The sequence below is a fragment of the Typopeltis vanoorti genome, chromosome 15 (assembly GCF_054136105.1).
Source record: "Typopeltis vanoorti isolate ZY-2024b chromosome 15, IOZ_Tvanoo_1.0, whole genome shotgun sequence".
Classification (NCBI taxonomy): domain Eukaryota; kingdom Metazoa; phylum Arthropoda; class Arachnida; order Uropygi; family Thelyphonidae; genus Typopeltis; species Typopeltis vanoorti.
Window position 1 is genome coordinate 20,153,238 of NC_143563.1, and position 10,449 is coordinate 20,163,686.

General features: G+C 34.3%; 1 pseudogene; it reads right to left on the reverse strand.

Annotated features, from left to right (window-relative positions):
* Positions 1 to 428: 428 nt before the first annotated feature.
* On the reverse strand, positions 429 to 1,863 carry LOC150098456 (intracellular coagulation inhibitor 3 pseudogene; annotated as a pseudogene).
* Positions 1,864 to 10,449: the final 8,586 nt, after the last annotated feature.

Consider the following 10,449-nt stretch of genomic DNA (forward strand, 5'->3'; position numbering starts at 1 on the left):
AAGCTTTGCAGTTTTAACAGTATCCTTAGCAAAAACGATTCGAAGTAATAAAACTCAGAAAAACTCAGTATTCAGCGTGCCATTGCTTTCTGGAGCTGACAGAATCTCCGAAGTAAGGATATTTCAATGAAAAACGAAGGTAGAATTCAAAAGATAGACAAGTTTTCCTTTTGATCGACTGGCTAAAAACTGGAGGCCGAGTAAGAAATGAATGGACAATTTGGAAGAATGTGAAATAATTTAATTTCAAATTGTCCATCCATTTCTTACTCGGTTTCTTAAAAAAAAGAAAGAAAAGTAGCTGTTCTAAACTTAATTTGAAAATATTATTATGTATTTAAGAAACCTATCTTGAAAACGAAGTTGAGTTTTAAAAAAGAAAGAAAAAGGCATAATCGAAGTCAATAACTTTTATCTCAACAGGAAATTTTAATCAAGATTGTGTACATTGCATGACTAATATTCGTAAAATTATTGATATTCCTAAAGTTCACTGACCCTTCCGCAGAACAGAATCATCCCGTTCCTCTTGTCGACAATCAGAAACAAGAATGGATGATTGGCAATGAATCTTACAGGATTCGGGTTAAAGCAGCAGTTAGCAATTCCAATTCCTGAGACTGCGCAAGCTTCGCTTCCTTCTTCGTTCAATTCAATATAGGCCTTGTGAATAACAGAAGAAACATACAGTTGAGAAGTATCACTGATTCCGGTGAGGTCTGCATTACAGCCGAAAACTCTTCTCATTTGCATATCTTGAAGATCATCTTTCAGTTCTTTTGAGTACTCGAATTTAAACTTGGGAATTGCAATGATTTCCACTTTAACCTTCTGTAGACTGCGATCGATTTTAGTGAGAAGCTCTTCTGAGAAGAGTTTCTCCAGAGCAGACAAGCCATTGATCTTCTCCGGCAACAAAATCCTCATCACGACGTGTTCGCCTTCGTAAGGAAGTTCCAACACTTTCAAGTCGTATTCTTTAACGAAAGAATAAGGAAACCTTTCATTGTTCATGATCATCGTGAATACATCTTTCCTGGTTGATTCCAATCCATCATTGAAAAAGGAAAGTTGTCGAGTTTCCTCAGGGAAAAATGGTTTCTTCCACTTACCTTTGAAGTACACGGCATTGAGAAGTATTGCTACGGTATCAGCATCCAACGAGTCTATAAGTTTCGTTATTTTCTCTTCAGTATTTTGCGCAACCCACGTATTGATCTCTCTTGTCGCTTGCTCTCCTTTCTCAAAATCCACGTTCCTAACAAGAGCTCTGAAATAATTCTTCAATCCATCCACGTAAGTTGATTTGATGTCGAAATCCTTTTGAACAAATGCTGCATTGGCTACTTGAAGAATGTATTCATCTGACGAAGATTCTATCGCATCTAATAACCTATTGAAGGCTACAGGAAGGTCTTCATCTGTAATTTTGCCACTCACGTAACCCATCGTGTGCCTAATTTCGTCTGCCGTCACACCTCGAGCTCCATATAGCAACATGGCAACAGCAGTAGACAAACTGAATGGGGAATAAAACAGGTTTCCTTTTTCTGAGGACAGCTTCTTATGCAGATTGTAAGTAAAGCTGTTATTGGCCACCGCCACCTGTTGGGATAGTTCGGTTTCAGTCTTGGTTGCATGATGAGAAGCCATTAGGAGACCTACTCAGTTTGATACTAATAGCTGGAAGATAAAAAATATGATATTATTAGTACTGATTTTATTTCAGACATTTTAAATATATCCAGACAGCTGTCTTCTGTAATTTACTCCATGAAATAAGATTGATATCGCTGACTTGAAGAACTGTCGCTATAATATAACAAACATAAAATACCTTTGGGATTACTCTAGGAAATACAATTACTTTGAAAGAAATTAATTTAACTGTTCTGTCCACTACAAAAAAAAAGGTTATTCTCTAATTTAAAAAAATAAAAATAAGTTGTAAAAGTCATTTTTAAAAAGTATTTTAAAATAATTAGTAATCTACGATTTTGGTCTTTAAAATATCTAATAATGAAATTAGTTCACACACAAATTAGCTCTATCATTCCTGGAAATGTAATATGTATTTATAATGCGAAATATTCCTGTCTAGTTATTGCAAAATTCACATAAATATTGTTTTCTGAAACTAGATATTCTTCATACGACGAAATATCAGCTACCTTCTTGTATCCAATCACACATTTTCCCTCTTCCATCCATCATTCGTGCACCTCACTCATTCCTTAATAAATCCATCTAATAATGGAATCCCAATACAGAACCACTCGAAGCATCATCCTTTGTCACTTTCTGATGGACATCTTTCCTTCCATTCTTCTTCTTCTTCAATCTTCTAAGCATGCATATAATGCTCTTTATTTCAATCGGCATTTGCTTCATCTCTTGGCTCGTCTTCGCCAACTCCGTTTTCATGTTAGAATCAACAGAAGAAATATGCTTGTAAAACACTTTATGTATCTTCATACTTCATAATGGAACTATCACTGTTTTCACGAATGCAAAGGATCAAATTTAGACATTATAGGGCAATGAACTAATGCTTGGCTATCTTCACACAATCCTCATACTTTAAGATAAAGTTGAATACCAATTAATTCGATAGTGGTAAGAATAGGGTACTTTTTATGTGGAGTTAGCGAAAAACGTCATGAATTCTATCAAAAGATAGACTGTCTGTGGTCATCTGTGATAATGGAAATAAATGTGTGTAAATTACCGTATTTTCTCCAGTTCGTGATCTTTCCACATCACAGAACACCGATCCTTCTGAGTCACACCGATGTTTTTACATGCATGAGGAAGGGAAATTTGAGTTGTGGAGAGGTAGATGGTGAGATCTCTGGTCTCGTTTCTCTTGTGATCGGCATTGCTTCTTCATTAATATCCTAGAGTGCTCCTCTGTTCTTACCAGGTCTATGGGTCTTGCTTTTACTCTTTCTTTAGAAATTTACTAAGTAGCATAGAAAGTTTTTCGGAAGCCTTCCTCTTTTTCCTTCTTCTTAACGGTACCAACTGGGCTCAATGCTGTTCCTGTTGTATCTCAGTAAGAGGAAAGGCCTGTGCACCTATGCTCACATTTCTCCTGAAAATGAGAACTACCATCGACTAATCCAGCAATGTTAAGACTGGGCAGTCTTATTATGAAGAACCAGTAAAATGTGATACGGCAGGTTTTTCGAATGATACCGGAGCACGTGTTTTGATAATCTGTGCTAAATTGATGGGTCAGATGGCATAAAACAAGAAACTAAAGTTTAACTATCTCCACAAGGCCCTGATGCTGTATGGTGAGGCTGAGCGTCGAATAACAAAAAAATTAACAGGAGATAGCGACCGAAATGCACCTGGAATAAACATATAATACAAAGATTGATTATCGGAATATATCGGCACGTTTTCAGTTGTCATCATCAGTACCATCATCTCTTGGAACCATTTCAATTTCCGTGTTTACACCTAATTGCCATTCTTCTACAGACACCAAGTCCGGTGCCGATAACCTTGGTTGATGCAATCCACTAGGAGGCAAAGCCAGAAAAAGTCTAAATCCCCTCCTGATGTGTAATGTGTGAAGCACCCCCATTGTGCTCCTGTGACTTCCTGTAAGGCCTTCTGAGACTCAGTTGCATTTAGCAGTGCAGGAAGTTGATCCTGTGAAATGTTCAGCTCACTACTGTACAAGACGTCTACAGTTACTGAGGATCGCTGTGAGATGCTGACAAGAATGGTCAATATATAAATTCTGAAAGGAAGGGCTCAACTTAGAGATCACTATTTTGTAAACCTTTAACCATTAAAACAAATTTACCAGGTTACCATCTTTTCGATTACTATCAAATGCCAAAAAGGTTCGTATAAATAGATATATGATGAGCAGTCATAGATTATCTCTAACAAGTAAAGAACAGAACGTAAAAAAAAAAAAAAAAAAAAAAAAAAAAAAATCAGCTAACGCCTTTTTATTCCCGTATATACGGGAGTAGGCGAGGCCATTTAGCCCTATCTAACTTTTGGAGACTGAGTGGGCAGTTCAATCTCCACTGGTACCCAATCAGAGACAGATGGCCCAAGGCTATCACTAATTAAGCGGTACGCAGTGAAGAGAGACGGCTCAAATGTGCCGCCATCTCGTGGTCTCTAACCCTAACACAATATATTTAATGTCTGAAATAATGTGGGTTCTACGGTCGATTTTCTTGAGTTTACAGGACGAAAAACCCGAGTTTCCGGGAGGAAAAACCTGCTTGCCCGTGCCAGAGATCGACTAACTCGGGAACCGGTCGAAAAAAGGCTTAGAAAAATTTCCTCTAGTCGCCGACTAGACTCGAAACCAAGACTTCCTTCGTGCGGCCTAGCGCGGTGGTGTGCAAACGTCACATCCACTGAGCTACACAGGCTCACCGAACAGAACGTAAGTCATAGTAATCTTAACCAAAACAATTTACAGTTTTACATTAAAACAGTCAAAACGGCAATTTTTGCATTTTGTCATTTACATTTTAATTTTATAATTCATTTTTATTCACAATGCACATTAACAATTACATTTTTTTTATCAACATTTTACTGATAATGCTATAAGCATTCATTTCACTTTTCAACAATAAGAATTAAAATTTAAAAAAAAAATCGACAGCAACAATGAACAATGAAACTTTGCAATTTTTCAGTTCTGTACTAACCAAGTGTACAATTGGGTACATTTTACTTTCACTTGTCGTTACCTCTCAGAGAATGACATGTTTTATAACGACATATATTTTCTATTTAGGCAACAATCCTATGTTTTCTTACGTTACACTTTTCGCTCTTAATATCTTTGAAGGAATTCTTTGAATTCCTTTAAAGTCTCCTCAATTTAAATATTAAAAAAAGTAATGGCGAGAATGCACATCTTTGTCTAACTCCCTTTACCATTTTATTATTTTTTCTCTTGCTATAACTGCAGTTTGATTCTATATAGTTGATAAATTACTCGTCTGTGATTCTAATCTGATCTAAAATGCATAAGTCATCCTTGAACATCTCTACATGAGCTACTATTGCTTTACCCAGTATTATTAAAGCATCAGCAAACACGTTAATATTTCCCGAATCATTATTGTACAATATAAATAGCAGGGGCCCGAGTATAGTGATCTGTCAAACCGTTAGCCACACGCTTTCTTATAGACTCTACTCGTTTATAAACTCCTCTCTGTCTATCCGTTAGCCACCCTCTTACCCACGTAATCAGCCTCATTTATACCAATTTATGTAAAAGAGTTCGGGGCGATATACTCACAGATGCTTCCGTCAAATTCCGTAGTATCATCGTGCAGCCACTACCCTTATAGAACTCGGTTGTCTCTTTATTACACAACTGATTGAAAACTGACTCCCTTTTAAAGGTGACCTCCCTCTGCGATATTTTGACTACCACTCCTCAGTCTAATTGTTCGATAATATGTGCCTCTTATCTTGAAGACGCGATTATTCAATGCACGAGTTTCTATTTTCTTCGTTTTTCCATTCCCTTGGAATTCTACCAGGACAAGTTAAAAAAAATTTGGTCGAAGGCACTACCAGTTCACTAACACATTGCCTTTAGATTCAGCTGTTATCCCATAGCTGTATTTATACGGTGTGTTATGGTATATATCTCTCGTTCATCTACTTCTGTATAACAATCAGCCCTTGTCACGTCTCTTATTGGATACTTATAATAAACCTTTTCAGAGTGACCACTCAGTAATTCAGCTATCTCATCTGTTCAATCATCTGCTACTATAAAAAAAAATTATGCGAAATGCTGCATCTCATCTACTTAATTCTCACTTTATTTATCCTCTCCTACCGACTCCGGATGTGCAATCTAGTACTCCTTCCTTCAAACATTCCTTGAGCATTTCCCGCGCACTACTAGCATCCTTCCTCTAAAACTTGAATCCCGTGGCATCGCGTCAAGAAGTCTCCTGAGTTCCTCATAACTACCAGCTCTGTAATTCCAAAAATAACACTTTTTTTTTTTACTGAAAATATCACCAAATTAGGGAACCTGCCAAGTCCAAAACTGCATGATCACGTTCGCCAATTAGCCACCTCGTATTCATCCATCCAACTCATTCGACACATCGAGAAACTGCACATCCTTCCTCCAACACAAACTCGGGAATATTATAATGTTAATTAAATACAATATTATAATCTTTTAAACATATCTAATGCTGCCAAGTATACAAATATTAAAACACTTACATTCAGAAAAAATATTCCTAAATTTATCGTCACCTCTGTATAACTGATCTGATTTAGGTACTGAAGGAAACAATATATCTTATCAGCATTTATCGGGAATACCTCAGTAGATTATCTTAGGTCACGTGCTAACGATCATTGAATCTGCGTGCAGCTATATCGATAAACACGAAACATGATGTCATCATAAGATATTTCAACAAAAACGCTTTGTGCTTTTAGATGAACGTAAACTCCCTCTAGTGTGTGTTTGTATAATTCAAAATTACTTAAAAATAAAATATATTCTATTTGTTTTGTTTCATGAAAAAAATATTGTTTATTATCGATAAAATCATACAGTTTAGTATAATTCAAAATTGCTTAAAAATTACTATAACAAACGTTATGTCTTTAATTGTAATGTCCAAATATTTAAAGAGACGGAGTAAACACGATAAACACTACGAACACTCTATTACTGGCGCAAACTGCATATAAACGACAGCGGAACTGCGCGACGCACAGTGCCGCATTACGCTAATAGCTCGCATCTCACTATAACGTGCATATGCTTGCGCGCGTAGCAATATGACACTGTGGTAAACACAGTGCTGCTAGCGTCCTTGGCCCTCCTAAGTGCTACAAGATGGATTTTTATTATTTTTTATACAAAATAAGAGAATTGTATAGGATTGTTGACGATAAAATTAAATATTACAAGTAAATATAAATAAATTAATAAATATGTTTATATATCGAGAAAAATCGCGGGTGCTGCAGTTCCGCAGTGCTATGCACGAGCCGCCCCTGTATATATATATATATATATATATATATGTTCTTAATGCTGAATGATAGATTTACTAAAAGCCATGAAGAAACCTTTGCAAAATATGTAGGGTCAAATAATGCGTTGGTTTGTGCTTTGTTAGATTATTCTATTTCGATGTAAATTTCAAATAAAATATATAAAAGTGTACATTAATTTGAATATAATATCTGCTAGATTACCAACCAGGCCAAACATTTCAACCCATAGTGAGATATTCTGAAGGATAAATTTTAAACCTGCTTCAAAAGAAAAGTGTGTGTGTACAGCTATCATGTACAGTAATGAAAAATAATTGGAGACTGAAAATAATCCATTGAAATATGCAAAGAACTACTGTGGGAATAACGCAGTAAAATCTAGAAATGTGATATAGGGAAAGAGAAACAAGATTGAGAATAACAGACAGTAAATCGCGCTGGACAAGGCTCGCAATGGAAATGTCTAACAAACAGAACAACGGAATGAACATCAAAAGCTGAGCATCAAAAATCCAACCAACCACCATTGGATTGTTTGGAATTAAGGCCGATGCAACCAGTGCGTCTTTGTTCTTATGGCCGGTTAGACTGTTTTTGTAAGATTAAAGATAGACAAGATAAATAATGATGAAAATATATTTTGGCCATTTGTTGCCAGCATAGTTGCATAAAGTTGGTTAAAATGGAAGAACTTTGTTCAGGACAGGTATTGTCAAACAGTAGACAAAGGAATTTATTTATCGTCTACACTCTTTTTTCAACTTCTGTCCCATCGTTATTTGCAATTCTTATATTCCTTGCATCAAATTTTATTTCAAATAATAAATATTTGTAATATATAATGTCATAAAACTGCAACAAACATAGAAGTGATTTATGGAAATACTTCGGAATAAAAAGGATTCTTAAAACGACTTTTCCAATCTCCACACTCCTTTGGGAAAGAGGGAGTGATTGGGTGGATGTGTATTTATTTTATTTTATTTATATTGAAATAGGTAGGCTCCCAATCTAAATTTGAAATCTTCTATTAATAAAACGCCACTTTCAAAGAATACAGCTTAACAAAAACGTGTCGATCTGATCTTACCAATCCATTTCCTCGATTGAATAATTGTTGTTGTTGTTATATTCCATCGAGTCGTTTTCAACTCCTGGTGATTCTATGAACACGCATTCTCCATTCAGATCTGTCCCTGGCCAAATCTTTCAGAATTTCCAGGCACATTCCAGTTGCTTCTTTAACTCCATCAACCCGCTTCGTCTTCGTCTTCTCCTGCTTCCATCAACTTTAGCAAGCATCATCATCTTCTCCAGACTGTTCATTTGCTCACAATAATATATCGAGTATGACAATTTTTGCTTGATGATCATAGCTTCAAGGCTAGTTTTATTCTGTCAATCACTGATTTATTGGTTTGCTTTGCAGTCCATGGCAGGGCCGTTTCTACATTTTGCGGGGGCCCTGTGATAAATGGAAAAGCGGGGCCCCTGAAAGTTAGTAACATTTATGGAAATTTTAAATGGAAGAATATCCTGTTAATTAATTAATTAAATCAAACATGAAAAATATTTATGCTTATAAATAAACAAATATGCTCTCTAGCATCAATTTAAGTAAAGGGAAAAAATTAGTTAAAAAATAAATGTGTTTGCATGTACATGATATATTATTTTATTATGTAAGTACACATTATCATATAAATACGCCAGAACAATGATTTATTTAATAATATAAATAATAATATAAAAATATTTTAAAAAATCCGTTTTTACTATAAAGAATGAAATGTATGTATAACAACTTATAAGATTTAAAAGAAATGTTAATATATTAAATTTTATTTAACTTAATGCGCTTATCAATAAAATCATTTATAACGCTATCAAAATTCTTTTTTTGCAATTTCATGCTCTACAGATATTATTGCCAGAGACGACAAACGTTCTTGAGACATAGAAGATCGCAAATAGGTTTTTATTAATTTTAATTTGGAAAATGGCCTTTCTGCTGATGCGACCGTAACTGGACTGGTCAATAATATTTTAAATGTCGTAGTAATATTTGGATAAATATAGGACAAATTATTTGCAATTATGAATTTTAAGATATTAATGGGTGCATCTTCTGGAACAATATTTCTAAAAGTAATTAATTCATTGCAAAATTCAGATTCATCAATATCTGTATTTAATTTCTGATACAGCTATTTTTTCAGCAAAATTTTAATTCATTTTCTGTCCTATTTCTTATTAATTCCATATCATAAAGAAATCCAAATGACTTTTTGTGAATTTCATACAATTCAAATCTTTTTTGACAGATTGTAGAGCAGTATCTAAAATTACAAAAAAAAAAAAAAAAAAATTTTTAAATTATGTTTCTTATCAACTATGTGTGATTCATCAGGCGTTTCATAATCAAAAAATACTTTTCTTCGACGTACTGGACTTTCTTTAAATTTAATTTCTATTTCTAATAGATTTGACAGTTCTTTAGCAATCTCAAAACAGCTATCAAATCCTGATATTCTCTGCTCTTCAAAGTGCTGCACTAACTCTTTAATATGCTTAGTTGCTACGTCTATGGGAATTTTTGCATTTTGTAATACTTTACTTACTAAATTAACTTTTGACTAAATTAACTTTAGTATAAACTCAAATGAATCTATTTGTTCATATATTGAAACCACTTCCACTTTGATAATATTATCTGATGCAGTTTTAGATAATTCTTTTAATGCATTTAAAAATTCTGGAATTCGAAAACGTACAGCCCTAACTGATTCTATTCTACATTCCCATCTTGCATCACATAACAGTTTTGGAGTTAATTGTTTAACAAATTTCTTTAAGATGTCCCAACGTGAATTTGAGGCAGAAAATAATGTATATATTTTCAGTATAACATTAAAAAAATGTATTGCTATAATTGATGATTTTGCGACATCCCCTAAAATATGAGTCTTTGACTCCCAGATGAGTCTTTGACTACATGAGGTCTTGGGGTAATAATCATAATAATAAAATCAAATTTAAATTATGACAGGCGCAAGGAGTGTAAAATGCCTTTGCGTTTCATTTAAAATGTAAGCACGGACTCAATACTCCTCTCATATTAGCTCCGTGATCATACCCTTGCCCTCTACAATCTGACAATTTAAGATTTAATTTATTCAAAAGCGATTTTATATCTTCATATATACCTTTACCAGTACTGTCATTAGTTGTTAAACGTGTTCAGGAATTTCAATATCTGCTTCAAATATATGTAAAAATCTAAAATTTAATTAACTTTGCTCCTCATGACTACCATAAGGAGTACAATCGAGAATTATTCAATAGTACTTTGCCTGTCGTATCATATTTACAATATTTTGTTGAATTTTGGTTCCCATATCAACAATT